We start from the raw sequence: 15,812 nt of genomic DNA, 5'->3' as shown, positions 1-15,812 counted from the left end.
CAAGATGCTCTCCTCCAAAAAACGGAAGCCAATCTGGTGGCCCCCTGCCATAAACAAACTATACAACAGAAGGAAGAAACTGTTGCAGAAAAGAGGAAAATCCCAGGATGCAAAAAACTCCCTTAACAGCCTCAGTAAGAAGCTGAGATCCCTCATAAAATCCTCCAAAGCTAGTTACGAAAATAAAATTGCTAAAGATTCCAAAGACAACACAAGGCATTCTATAGTTGTGTCAAGAATCTAAATGTCAATGCTCAGATCTGCTCTGAGCTGCAACAGAATGGCATTATAGATTCATAGGTTCATAGGTTGGTACTAGGTTATCGGCCCTAGGGCCTATACAAGCCTAGCCATAATAATTCCCTGGATATTTCTTCCCACAATATTTACTTCTCTGGACTCCTGTCTAGCAGGGTGACTTACATGATCCCTGGGGTGAATTTCCTATCTCCCATCCAATCATCAAGGTTCCTTTTGAAGAGGGCAAAGGAGGTGCTCTGCTTGACATGTATGGGCAGTCTATTCCAGAGTATGGGGATTCTCTGGGTCAGGAACCTATCCCTCCAGCATGTTTTGTTCATTGTGATGACAAGGTTTAGATCCCTGGAGCATGTGGCTCTGAGGGATTGGTATTTCTTTAGGTGAAGCATGTCCAGCAGCTCAGGGTTTGACATGGCCTTGTATGTTAAGCAGAGATCACCTCTGAGTAGACGATAGGCCACAGAGTATAGCTGGACTTTTTTTAGATGGTCAGCATATGGCATCAGCTTTAGGCCTGTGATTCTTTTAGTGAGGTATTTCTGTGGCCTTTCCAGCTGTTGCAGATGACTTGTGAGGTACATACCAAACTGGGCATTATACTCTATAATGGGTCTAATGAGGGATGAATACAGTGGGACAATGACCTCCTTTTTTTCTGGATGAAAAGCCCTTAGTGATGAGGTGTGCCACATAGAAGGATTTCTTGACTGTTGTGGCGATGTGGTTATCGAAAGCGAGATCACTGTCCACCTGTGTCCCTAATTCTCTCATAACACTTTCGATGTTTAGTGTACTGCCACCTATGTGGTAATTCTTGGGTCCATGTTTTTTTCCAAAGGGGATAACTAGACATTTCTTGGCACTAAGCTTGAGCCCATGGCTCTGGCACCAAGCATCTGTTTCTGTAAGGCTCTTTTGTAGAATATCCACATCATTTGGGGATTCAATAATGGCTCCCAGTTTGCAGTCATTTGCGAACTTTGTTAGCCAGAGTCCCATAGTGTTGGTCTGTACGTCTGAGAAGTAGATGCCAAACAAGAGTGGTCCCAGGACTGAACCCTGAGGTACTCCACATGTCACTTGTCTGGAGCTGGATTTGGAGTCGGCTACTTTTACAGTCTGGGTTCTGTCAGTAAGCCAGCTGGCAACCCATCGAGTGGCATAAGGATTTATGCCCAGCATAGTAAGTTTATCGATGATTCCAGAGTGGGGGATGGTGTTGAAGGCGTTGGCGAGGTCCAGATAGGCTGTGTGGACTGCCATACCCTCGTCCACAGCTCTGGAGACTGATTCAAAGAAGTCAATCAGGTTCAAGAGACAAGACTGGCCCTTCACAAACCCAAACTGGGTGGGGTCCAGTGTTTGAAGGTTGCCAATGTCTTTGTTTATAAGTTCCATGATAATGCAGTCCATGCCCTTGCAGATCAGGCTCATCAGACTGATGGGATAGTAGTTCCCGGGATCCAAGGTGGATCCCCCCTTCTAGAGTGGGAGAACTGTAGCTGTGCGCCACTCAGTGGGCATGAAGCCTGAGGTGAGGCTATGATTAAACATGACACTTAGGTGAGGTGCCAGTTAATTTTGTAGTTCATGTAGTACACAGCCTGGGATGTCATCTGGTCCCATGGATGCTGTATTCTTAGCTTTGGAGAGTGTGGTTTCTACCCGTGTGGCCGTGATTACCGGAATTTGGCAATCTTTTTGTCTTGAGATGGGCCCTTTAGAGGGTGAGAGGGGGGTGAAGTTGGCACTAAATCGATCTGCCAGGATAGTGGCTTGATAATCCCAACATTTCAAAAGGTTACCATACAAATGGAATCCCCATTAATTATCATAATAATAACAACTTACTAAGCAACAACATAACAATGTACTAAACATGCAATCAATCATGAGGGACTTGGGCATCCAGGTTCATAGCAACCTGACTTTTGACCACCATGTTGCCTCCATTGTTTGGAAGGCTTTCTACGTGTCCCACCTCATAAATATAAATAAGGGTATTTCATCCAGGAACAAGGAGGTCATAACATCCCTGTACTTCTCCCTTATCAGACCCATCGAGTACAATGCCCCCTTCCTTGTCAAGCACATGCAGCAGCTGGAGAGGCCACAGAGGTTCCTGACCTGAAAAATCCATGGTCTGAAACACCTATCCTATACATATAGGCTTAAAGCCCTGTCCCTCTACTCAGTCTTGTACAGACTGCTCAGAGGTGACCTGTGTCTGGCATACAAGGCCATCTCAGACTCAGCCTTGTTAGAGTTGCTGCATATCTGTAAGTCAAACTCCACTAGTGCAACCCACATGTAAGGCCTCAACCTGGTCTGTGACACTAATAGAAATTGTTGGTGGGATAGATTTGTGTCTCAAAGACTCCCCCATCTGTGGAATAGACTCCCTCTCCATGACAAGCAAAGTACCTCTCTAGCCCTCTTTAAGAGGATCCTGAATGACTGTATGGGAACCCACCTGTGTCCCTGCTGGACAGGGGAAACAAGTGCTGACTTTGTGGGAACATGGGCAAAATTCTTGCCTAGGCTTATAAGGGCCTCCGTGCCAATAGCCTAGTATCATCCTATAAACCTATGAATCTATGAACCTATGTGATGTTATTCTCAGTTTACAGGATCATTTCTGCATGTGTACTATTTATCTCCCTTAGGTTAATAAAAAGTTAATTAATTTTTGAAAGTAATTAAATGTTGGAGCTTGGGAAGGTGACATTTAGGTAATTTCTGGGGAAGAAATATGCATAAGCTTTGCCTCTGCATAAAGAATCTTTTAAAATATTGATCTGCATTCAACATTGTATTGAACAATTTCTAGGATAGAAGGCAAAGATTTCCAAAGTTTGGGGTCAATAAACAAGAAACTATGGTGAACAATATGTAGTTTAGGTTGTGATGTTCGGATGGTGTGACCTAAAGTTCTTGTTTGGAGATCTGAGTGTTGCCTGACTAGTTAGAAGGGTAAAAGCCTATAGTTTTATTAGTCTGAATGGAATAAGTAACTCAGACCACTGTTTCATACACAGTCATTTTGCCTTGACTAATGTAAGATAATTGTGCTCCCTTTCAGGGGTATAAAGTGATAACTCGGCATTGTATATTTGTTAACTGCCTATATGTTAAGATGTTATTTTTCTTTCGAGGAAGTGGAAATAATATGTTATACTGTATTTGTTTTTGGAGGTTCTCTTTCCTATTTCTACTTCTGCTTTCTAATGAAAGACCGTGGGCATTTTTTGAGCATTAGAAGAGACGTTGTCTAATTTTGGCCTTTGTTATAGCAATATGGCGTTGTAAATCAAAGTGTTAGTGGAAACATACTCCTTCCGCAAGATTAGGTAATCGTGTTTAATTACTCTTGACTTTTTATAAATGATGTGTCATTTTGGGCATATTAAAGAGATTTTAGTTGGTTTCAAATATATCATATTATATTATGTATGCATGTATGTATGTATGTACTGATGTATGTATTTACTTATTTTACAAGCTGCATTTTCTGAAGCCAGTTGGGAAGAAGAGATAGATCTTTTTTAGTTTATTTTCTTATGACTGAGTGTGTATATGTGTGTGTGTGTGTGTGTGTGGGGGGGGGGGGCAGATCTATAAATAATATCGTCCACACATAGGCTGACTGGCAAATATAGCAGTTTGGAGAGAAATCTGTTAATATGTACTGATTGGGGGTGATAGAACAGATCTTGAGGTATACTTTGGAAAATGAAATAATAGTGAAGGAACCGTTGCTATCTTTACACAAAAGGATTTGTGGGAGATGGAACCTTTAAACCACTCATAGGCTTATACACTTTTATTGACCATGGAATGGGTTAGGCCAAACTCTAACAAAATGAGGTAGGGGAATTTGAGCACAAAAATGGAAACTGGACAGGCTTAAAATTGACCAGCAAGGCCAGCTAGCCTATGCATCTGTGAACCTATAAACATATCAGATTTAAAATGTCAAGAAAAGCTAAAGAAGGCATGAGATAATCCTGTGAAAGGCAGAATCTGATTTGCTTCACGTTGTCGCCTATCTTTCTGGTACCCCGTTTCATACTTTTGAACCTCTTTGCACAAGAATTCTGGGCAAAGCCAGAAATAATGAGGGGCTATAACAAAAGTCCAGAATCATGGCAGATTTTAAAATATTGCTCTTATAAACTTGAAAAGATACTATAACAACATTTTTTCATTAACATGCATTTTTCCTAAGAATATGAAGTCTGACATTCAAATGTGTGACTGTAGTCTTCAAAGATTTGCCAAAAAATACACACTTTACAAGGAGCAGACTGAAAACAAGAGGGAAACATATGGGCATTCTGTCAAATTCTGGACATTGAAAGGTAGGTCCCAGTAATATAGGTCTGTTCTTACTTGAGACATTGAGGGACATAAGAAACACGGTCACACAGAGAGACATTCAAATGCTGATCTGTGATGTCAGTGAAAAGAAATCATATTGTTATAACACTGCTTCAAGGTTCATCACAGAAAAAAAGATGACTGTTTTCCTGAAAGTGGCTAGCAGAGATAAAACTATGTCAATATACAATCCAGCTTATTCAGTATTAGAACACTTTCTGCTCTACAGAGTAAGTATCATTTCAGTTTTAAATGTCTTATTTCAGTGAAACCATAATCATTCTTGGCTTGTTTATTGGTGGTTGTAGCTGTGACATTTACCATTGCGGTTATATAAACAGACACATAGCATTTCATCAAGATTTTCAGTCTGGTGCTGTTTACCGCTACTAGAACCAATATTTGTTACAATACTGTGTCTTCTTGGCTCCGTCCTTATAGAACTTTTGCAGCATTTGTTTATTTTTTCTTTATTTTCAATGTTTCTCTGTTTTACAGGGCAGATCCAAGAAAACTGTTATGCTAAGTGACTAACTTTGTATTGTACAATGTTGGGGTTCAAACCTACATCTCCAGTAGTCCAGCACCTTAAATCCACTGTATTGTTTGCTGTTACTGACAATGTCCATTATGATTCTACTTAGTCATTAGTTTGAATATTTCTACCAAATATTCCTTGCAGTATTGTTTCAAAAATGAGTGTTACAGAGCTCAAAAAAGTTATCATTTCTCAACAATCAGCGAACCAAAAGATAAGAAGTCTTTAAAAAATTCATCAATCAAGTATCATTGGGGTTTTTAGAGGCTGAAGTCTTCTGGTTACGAAATTTAATTATAGAACAAGAATGCATGCGGATGTACAACAGGAAAAAATTACATTTATGTATGCCAACAACTTGCATATAAATATTTTAATACAGCTAATGTGTTTTAATAATGCTTTTATTAAGCGAAGGCCTACTTTTAAGCCATCATACAGACACAGCAGGAAGCCAAAGAGACTGTTCTATACCTGTCTAGTCACTAACAAAAATATCTGAAAGAAGGGTAATGTAAAATTAAATGTTGTCTGAGTCAGTGGTAATATGAAGTTCATTTTAATTTTCGGGTGTCAAATCTGGAGTAAAAATTGACAAGAGTAATTAAGTAAGTAAATGCAGTGACTATCTCTCTTCTTGTAACATATACAATAATATTAAGAATTAATTCTAATTTTTGTCAGTAACAGCTGGAGTCATGCTTGGGGGTTATATCACTGTTGTAGATCTCATGAAGCAACTTACAAGCTGAATGATGTATGCCTGTGTACAGATTATAATAATGCTGAAGGCAAGTATTATTTTTTCCTGTATAGCTATGAAAACTGATTAAAACTGGTCGATGGCATAAGAAACTCAGTATACCTTACTCAAAACTGTAGTTACCGTGACTAATATAGCAAAAATGCACGGTTCCTGCATTATAGTTGACTGAAATGATAGCATCTTTTATTGTGAGAATTTCATTCACAACCAAACTATGGGATAGCAGTGATGTCGACTGGCAGACAAAGAAACTAAAGGAATCACACCATCAATAGATGTATTAAATGGCTGTCTAGCATTCAAAGTTGCAATTTCCTATTAACAGCTGAAAATCTGTACTCAGGCTTTATCATGTATCAGACTGTCTTTACCAGTAGCTTCCTCTGTGAATCAGATGCCCAACGGATGAACTGCCTGTGAAGTGCATGGTATTTGTTGTTTTATCCTCCCTAGAGGCTTGCTACACAAAGTTGCAGTTTGTAGGGATACCCCTTCCAAATTATTTCCTGTGAATGTATATAAAATCATGGGAATTACTATGATGTCAATTTAGGAAGCCGACAAGGGCCTTAATGAGACTGATAACATTTCATCCATTGTGTAATATTCTAGTAGAGTGCTAAAATATAGCTGAGACGACAACCTATGAACAAAGTGAGCACTTTCACAGAGTTTTTTTTTTTCTCTCTTTGCAGTTATGCCTATCAGGAATTTGTAGTTTTAAAGCATATCAGGAACCAACTTATAAATAACCAGATAATAGTGTCCAAACACGCTCACTGACAAACACTGTGGATCACATTATAATATAAAAATAACTAGAACTAGACGTTTGTCACGGGCTGATTTATTACTTAAAAACAATGGATTTAGCGCTTTCATCAACATCAACATTGATTTCCTCGGAATACATAAATGCTGTGAACAAACTGCTTTATAACATTGAATTTTGGTGCCCATAAATAACAGCCAATGAGCATCTGCTTTGCTTTTAAAGAAATACATAAATATATAAACCTATGTATCATATAAACATATGTTATTAAAAGCTCCTATATTACATAAACAAAAAAAACAGAATATATGATCATTATGATGATTATATGCTAATGTAGGGATTATAGTAGTGTTGATGCACACACAAATACATGCGCTCATGCTCACGCACATGCACGGGCACACACACACACACACACACACACACACACACACACACACACACACACACACACACACACACACACACACACACACACACACACAATAATGCAGGGGAAGGCACTTGTAGTAGCAAGCTGGAGGCTCACTAATTCTACTGTAGTATGTCCCTTACATGTGGGAAGAAACTGGACCAACCAAAACAAATCCCAACATGGACACAATAAGGGCACGTACATTTAAAACAAAAGACACCCCAGGTAGAAAACAAACCAGAGAACCAAGACCTGTGAGGCTGCAATGTTGCCCACTGTATCACTGTGCCAAGCACAGATGGTATACTAGGTCATAACAGAATAAAGTATGTTAGTGGTCTTTTCTAAGACTTGCAAGAAAAGTTTCAGCAGATGAGAACTGACTAGAACTCTTCTCATAGCCACTTCTCCAGCAAATGGGTAAACTTCATTTTTTAACCAATATCCTCTGTCTTCCTGCATCCCACTAGAAATGATTTGCTTTATTGCATGCATCTAGAATTCATCACTTTTATCTGCAAAGTTATTTCATGACAGAAATGTAGTCAGAAATTGCTGAAAGATACATTTTGACAAAAGACTAAGAGAAGCCTGTCTTATATGTTGCTCAGTTAATGTAGCATTATTGGAACTGGACATGACTTGGAGTTAACAGGCCATGTAGATACCCAATAACAGGCACTTTTACAATTCTCCAGATATTTTTTGAAGGTCACTTGGCTTCCTTCAAGATGTGAATTGCATCTGTTGAAAATTCTGAAATATTTGGAATTCTGTCCAAATTCTTTAAGCATAAGACTGGAGATCCCAAGGCTTCAGTGAGGTACTGGCCCTGAGTGCTGAGTAATAGCATCTTACACATGGGAAGAGATGTGTCCATACAAGATAGGAACATTGAGAACACCATCCCTCCCATCTCTTCCTCTAAATATACAGGTTCATATGTTGTTAAAAGATAACTGGTCAGGGTGAGTGATTTAAAGCCTACCCAAAGCTGTACCCAGTACATTATCCCTTTCCGTAACAGTTTAGAGAACCAGCCAAGGGATCTATTTGCACTTTACTATCCATTTATTTAGCTATTATTTGAAAAGAGTTATGTGGCTTTGTTTAAAATAGATGGGGAGTCTATTGCTGAGGGTGAAAATTCTTTGGGAGATGTATCTGTTCTGTAAGCAAGTTCTGTTTATGTGCCAGAGGAAGCTTAGATGTGTAGCACAGATGTGTGCAGTTTTACATGTTTTGTGAATCCACACAGGATATATAAGGCCTTGTAAGCTATACAGAGGTCACCTCATATGAGTCTGTATTCAAGTAAAAATAGAGATAGAGCTTTAAGGTGTTCTGCATATGATATAGGACACAGAAATTTGAATTTCTTTGTTAGGACGTACTGGGGTCTCTCAAGTTATATTGTGTGTGTGTCCAGGTGTATGCTGAAAGCAGCATTGTGTTCAATTATGGGTCCAATAACAGAGAAGTGAGAGGGAAGAAAACAATCATCTGTGTTAGGTGGCAGGATTTTCTAATGACTGTAGAGATATGATGGTCAAAGGAGGACTCAATGTCTATGAAAGTGGCCAAGCAATTAATAATTGAACTGATTTTCTGGAGGTTGTTTTCTATGTGGTAGGAATGATGGTGCTTGGGTTTCCCCCAGGACAACATATTACACACTTTTTTGCATTTAGCCTTAGACCATGGTCCTGCGTTTGTTCAAGATAGACCTTCTTGCAGTATCTTGGAGTCCTCAAGACAACTGATAGCAAGCTGCAAGTTTGAGTTGCCTGTAAACCTGGTCGGCCAGACACCACTGACATCAGCTTGGACATTGGAGAAACAGATGCCAAATAAGAGAGCAGGTACTCCTATTTTTACTCTATAATCTTTCAGCAACCTTATGATGAAGTAAAACATGGCGTGTAATCACTAATATGAACTCTCCTGCTATCTCCATAGCCAGCTCAGTGGTTATGGCCATCCTAAGGCAATGTAGCAATTGCTTCATTTTTACTGACAACCAACTGATTCTTACACAAACTGATAAGGTATGCGAGGGATATATTTACGCAATGTCACTGGAGGGAAACCTCTCATATACAGGAACTCATAATACCAATGAAACAGTCAGTGATGCACACACAACACCTACCACATGCAGTTAGGATCATTCACATAGACCAACATATGCTGTGGCTCTTAAGTATAATCTTCCTAAACCTCAAAGACCTCCAAGACATTGATCTACAACTAATATCTTCAGCAGTCCCAAAAGTACTCCACCAAAAATATACCCACCACAACACATACAGCCACGTCTCACAGACACTCATCTTCTAAGCCCTTAAAACACAAGCAAATATTTTGATCATTGGAGACTTGATTGTGAGACACACTGATGTCCCACTCACCAGGCTGACCAGTTAGCTGCCTATCGGGGTCTAAGATCCACCAGATCACATATGCACTCAGGTCAATGGATAGCAAGTACCAATATCATTCAGTCATAGTACTTACGGGTATAAATGACCTAAGGTGTACCTCTCTAGACTATTTGAAGAGAGACTAGGGGAGCAAACATACTGTATCTGGTCCTTACTAACAGCATTTGCACCCCACTATAGTGTAATTCCTCTCTGGTAAGGCCAGACCATAAACTGTCCCATTTGAAACAAAAAAATAAAATCTGGGACCCCTGCTAACCCATGAACATTTAGGAAGTATTCTAAGGCAAACTTCCCACTATTAAGTTCAAGCCCCCTCCCCAAAAAAAAAAAATCTGAGAACACTGCTGCCTGTGCAGAATTATTGACAGAGATCCTGTCCAGTCATGTCAATAGATGCATATGACAGCTGTGCCTACCTGAAATAAACCCAGAAAAAAGTATAAAAACAAACCACCCTGGTGGAATATCAACATCAATAGTTTGTATATCAAAAGGTAGAAAACAAGGTCAAAAGTTAGGAAGTGCAACACCCAGCAGGATAGAAAAAGTCTCTCATCAATCTAAGCAAGCAACTCTGAAGGCAAATCAAGTCTACCAAAGCCTGATTTGAGGTAAAAATAGCCACCCAAGTCAATGACAACCATAAGACTTCTTTAGATATGTCTTCAACTTCAAAGCAGTACAGAACAATGTGCAGAATTCATTGTAAACAGAGTCATGTACACTGAGCCAGAAGATATAGCAAGACTACTGTTCAACAAATTCATCTCCAGTTTTACCTCCCCCCAGCAACTCCTCTGGCAAGACCATGGAACATACCCCCCCAACTATCATCAGGGAGCAGATCCTCAATGCACTCTCCAAGGCCAATAATATCACCTCAATGGTCCTCATTAATATTCCAGAAGGCTTCCTAAGTAGCATAAAGCGTGACTCGTCAGGGCTACTATTTAACCATAGCCTATAAATTGGCTTTGTGCCACATGAATGGAGAACTGCAGTGATCATTCCTCTACACCAAGGGGGCAATCTACAGACCCCAGTAACTAAAGATCCATTAGTCTGACTAGTCTCTTATCTGAAGACAGGGAAAGAATTATCATGGAAATGATTAACAATGACAAAGGAAATCTTCAGACACTGAACCCAACCCAGTCTGGTTTTGTCAAGAGGAGATCATGCCTGTTGAATCTGGTGGACTTCTTTGAAAAGGTCACCAGAGCAATGGATGAGGGCAAAATGGTGCATGCTCCCTACCTTGACATGGCTGGCCAAGGTATTTAATACAATACCTGACTCAATCATTATAAACAAACTATAAATAAACAAATAAATAAATAAACTCACAGAATTAGGTAAAAACTCTTATGTCACCCACTGGATAGCCAGGAGGCTCTTAGATGGGAAAAATCCACCTCCACAAAGAGGCCAGTCACTAGCAGAATACCTCAGGGTTCTATGCTGAGTCCTGCCCTTTTTGACATCTACTTCTCTGAAGTCAAAGCCAACATCAAAGGCCTCAGGTGACCATGTTTGCAGACAATTGCAAAGTAGGAGCAGTCATAGAATCTCCCCAAGACACTAATATCTTCCAAGAAAACCTCACTCAGACAAATAACTGATCCCAGAGCCATGGTCTAAAACTCAGTGCCAGGAAATGCGTAATAATATTTTTCATGAAGTCTGCTAGTCCTGGAAACAACTTCAGTGATAACACACTCCTATGAATCGACACATTAGTCGGGGATTTGGGGATGCATGTAGACCTGGCCTTCGATCATCATGTATGTATGGTTATAAGCAAAGTATTCTCTGTTGTGCAACTTATAAACAAGGCATGGCATCTAGGTCCTAAGAAGTCATCTTTCCACTTAATTTGGCCCTCATCTGATTAATCATTGAATACAACGTCTCCTTCAGTATGTAGCTGACCAGGCACATACAACAAATGGACTGTCGTAAAAGGTTTCTCACAAAAAGGATACAATGCATAAACAATATGTCCTAAGTGGATTGCCTTAAAGCTGTATCCCTATACTCAGTCTCCTACAAACTGTTGAGGGGGTAATCTATAACTGGCACACAAGGCATCCTTGGATCATGTTCTGATGGCCCTTTTGCATATCAGCAAAATATCATTAGAGGTACTCAATCTAGAAACATAAGCCTTACTTGCAACTTAAATAGGACATGTTGGAAAGACTGGTATGTGTCTCAGAGACTACCCCTTTTCTCGAATAGGCTTTCCATACATGTGAAGCAGAGTTCTTTTCAAGTGTGACTTGGACCAGTGAATTGGGAGTTGGAAAATCACCCCTGATCTGACTCCTGCGTCCCTAATGGACAGAGGCAGCATCTAAATGCTTAACCACCCAGGATCCAGCCTACATATACCCCTTACAATAATATTAAGGTATCTACACTTGTCAGATACATTTGGGATGCATAACTAGACTTAAAAAAGGCTTCTGTGGCTGTTACCCTAGTTTACAACTACAAACCTATTATCTGCATCTGTAACATGTGTAAAATGTTCTGACATGTCTCTCTGCACAGCTCTCAGGGTTTTACACCCCAGATCAGTCATTTCCATATGGATCACTACCATGTCATGATCATGTTTATCTTGGGAAAAGGTCATGAGAGCCCTTGTAATATCTGTGACCCTGATACCCAAAAGGCAGATGACAGTAGCCCTGTCCTTACCCATCCTGGTGAGTGGAGAATCTGTATGCCTAACAGCTTAGTCACCAATCACTAAAACATTGTTTTTCTCAGCCTCTACTTTATTTTAAACTTGATAGGGAGCAAACTGGCTGTTGGTGGCTTGTTGATGAAGGGTTGCATTGAATAAATGAGCTGATAGACTTCTGGTGATGCCTGCTCTTTTAAGCTGTAAAAGGAGCTGGTAAGGTAATATGTATTGTACCAGTGGATAATATTCTTATGTGTTCTGTTTTTGAATGCAGTAGTGGTTGATGTGAGTATATGACTACGTGACGGTCACTTCATTTTGTTAATATGATAGGGATGCCTCCATATCAGCTAGGTAGTTGCTGATATCTCTTATAAAAGGTGTCTGATGACTATCTTCTTTGTATTTCTATCATTGTTTTGCAACCTGATAGAGTTTCTTTGTGCAAGCTGCCGAGTCCCTTTCCCAAAGCTGGTCGAGTGCCCCTCATGCCTTGTTCTTTATTATTGCTACTGGTCTCATAGCCTCTTCGCTAGCCAACCAATAGTTTTTCTTAGCCTGGTCTGTATTTTCTGCCTCCCACTTTGTCTTGAACTCTTTCTTTCTTTTGATAACTTTCTGGACTTCTGCACTCCATCACCAGTGTTTCCTTATGTGCCTTATTTCCATATGTGGCTTGGTCATGTATCTGTTCTGTAGTCCTCACACATGCTGTTTTGAGATGCTGTCATCCTTATTCATCATCTACTCTATCTATTTCCTCTCCTTCTTCGGGTGCTAGAGCCAGCTGTTTATGTTGTGGGTTGACTGTTGCACTGGGGATAACATTGCAGTCTCTGATTCTACTCCTGTGTCCTTTCCTTACTAGGATGAAATCTATTTAAGTTGCCACTCTTGTATGTGATCTTGTCGCTGTATCTCTTGTTGAACCACATGTTGGCCAATACCAAGCCATTTGATAGACAGAAGTCTAGAATGGCCTCTCTTTCTTTATTCTTGTTGTCCCACCTACACTGACCTAGGCCGCCCTCATAACCTGTTCTGTCTGTCATGATATGTGCACTCAAGTCCCCATTATCAAAATCAACTCATGTTGTCCTGCTTTATCTAGTTGGTCCTGCAAATGCTGTCTGAATGCACTCTTTTCCTTGCTATCACTACCCTGCTGTGGGGCATAGGCAGAGATTATGAATTCTGACAATCTTTACACTGGATGACACAGCTAGCATAAAGTTCTTTGCCTCCCAGTTACAAGGTTTGATCATGACCTCCAGCCACTTACTGTGTGGAGTTTGCATATTCTCCCTGTGGGTTCTTCACAAAAACCTGCTGAGTGGTTCTGTGTCAAACTCAGAAAAAAAATATAATGTGCATGGTCACCACTTGCATTAGAACTGAAACTTCTGAAAGCAAACCTCCCAAATTCGCACTACCATGCCTTAAGAAGCTTCACTTCTAACATGGGTGGTGGCCATGCACATTCTTTTTTCTTTCTTTTTCTTGAGGGAGGGGGTTTAAGAAATTACAAAGTAATATCATGGGCACACATGTTATATAGATGAGAGAGTCAGGATACAAGAACATTTGTTCAATTTTATTCATTAATATCATCTAATGCCATTTCAAAACCTCAATTTCAACAACTGAGACAAAGGAAAGTTGAACATCAAGCAATGCCCCAGATTTTGATGATAGAATCACAGGACACAAAGTGTATGTGATCTATGATGGAGTTTGAAAGGATAGTGCTGCCCTAAATTTCCATTGTTCAGGTTATAGTATATTTTATTAAGTTTCGATAATACATTATAAGTTGTCACATTTCCAGAGAAATGTAAAACCCAAGACACATTTCAGCCAAAAGTCAATCAAATCAATACAAATCATCCATCATATAATTTGACAAATCCTTCTGGCGACCTTTCCCAAAAACAGACATTCAATATCAAAGCCGGTTGGCTGTGTGTGTGTGTGTGTGTGTGTGTGTGTGTGTGTGTGTGTGTGTGTGTGTGTGTGTGTGTGTGTGTGTGTGTGTGGTTAACTGCTGCTGCCAGGGATCACTCGTCACTATGTATGTGTGTGTGTGTGTGTGTGTGTGTGTGTGTGTGTGTGTGTGTGTGTGTGTGTGTGTGTGTGTGTGTGTGTGTGTGTGTGTGGGTGTGTGTGTGTGTGTGTGTGTGTCCTGTTAACTGCTGTTGCCAGGGATCACTCGTCACTGTGTGTGTTTGTGTGTGTGTGTGTGTGTGTGTGTGTGTCACCGTTCACTCTAACTCTTCAATGTGTGTGTGAAAAGCTGAGGTAAAAGGACAGAAGTCAAACTCTGCCCTTAAGGGCAGAGTTTGACTTATTTCACTTTTCCGTTACACTCCAAGCTCTCCCACCTTCCCATAAGAAGTTTCACTTCAAAAACATAAATGGAGTTGTGGGCAACACCACTGACTCTAACAGGTGTCTGCCGGGGAAAGAGTTGTGTTGACTATCCATTTAGGTATCAGCTGTGGTGTGCAGTATCCTCTAGATAAGAGAACATGGATGACAGACTGAGTGCAATGTTTGTGCTAGACACTTCATGTAAAATTAGGTCTAGGTGATCTGGTTATGTTGACTAATGCCAACTCATTATATTTATATATTATTCTTTCTTGCAACCGTACTGTTTTAGAATTATGTCTTACTTTCCAAATCCTGTCACTCCTTATAACATGTCTTTTCTAAAACTGTGAAAAAAAATCAAAAGCAGCAGAGGCAAAAGGTAAACTTGTGAAACATAAACTACGTTAGCTGCCAGAAGGAGAAGTTGCAAGGTTCTTGAAGAAACATTTATTGTCCCGGCCCCTCTTTAAAATAAACCACACCAAACACATAAAGCGATTTGACGACCTTTATTGAATATTATTAGATAATAAACTTTATTCACACAGAAACAACAATTATCTTCATCGATAACGATCTCAGGGTAGTGTTCCAACTCACCCACCACACTTAGATATGCAGCATACCTGCTCACCTCATGACCAACCAACCATCAACCAATGAATTCTCCTTTATTCAAATAGCGTCCACCAGCTCACTTACTCCCCCATACAATGCAGGACCACCTTTCTTAGAGGGGGAACAGAAGAGGAAAATCCTGTCTCTCATCTCCGCCACCAGCCTGATCCCCAGGCTGCTCCCCCTCCTATACCCTAGCCTCAACCATACTCTCTAAAAACAGCTTCAAGTGAAGACTAAACAGATCCATCCCCACCTCGTTCAAATGCACCCCATCCGTTCGATACCAGACATCCTCCCATCCCCAAAATCTCTATGTTCAATAGTATGCATCCCCAAAATTCTTAATTGCCTAGCCAATCTCTGGTTAATAAACCTTCTGACCCTTTCAATTGCCCTATATCTATAAGCATTCCTCCAACACAAACAAGGAACCAACTCTGACCAAACAATATCCATACCCAGGTACAATGTATGCAACCTCAACAAATCCTGTAGAATAATATCTACTAATTGCTTCTTAGAAAGAATTCCAAGATCA

The sequence above is a fragment of the Protopterus annectens genome, chromosome 3.part1 (assembly GCF_019279795.1).
Source record: "Protopterus annectens isolate FY-2018-M chromosome 3.part1, PAN1.0, whole genome shotgun sequence".
NCBI lineage: Eukaryota > Metazoa > Chordata > Ceratodontiformes > Protopteridae > Protopterus > Protopterus annectens.
This window is presented reverse-complemented; position numbering follows the sequence as displayed.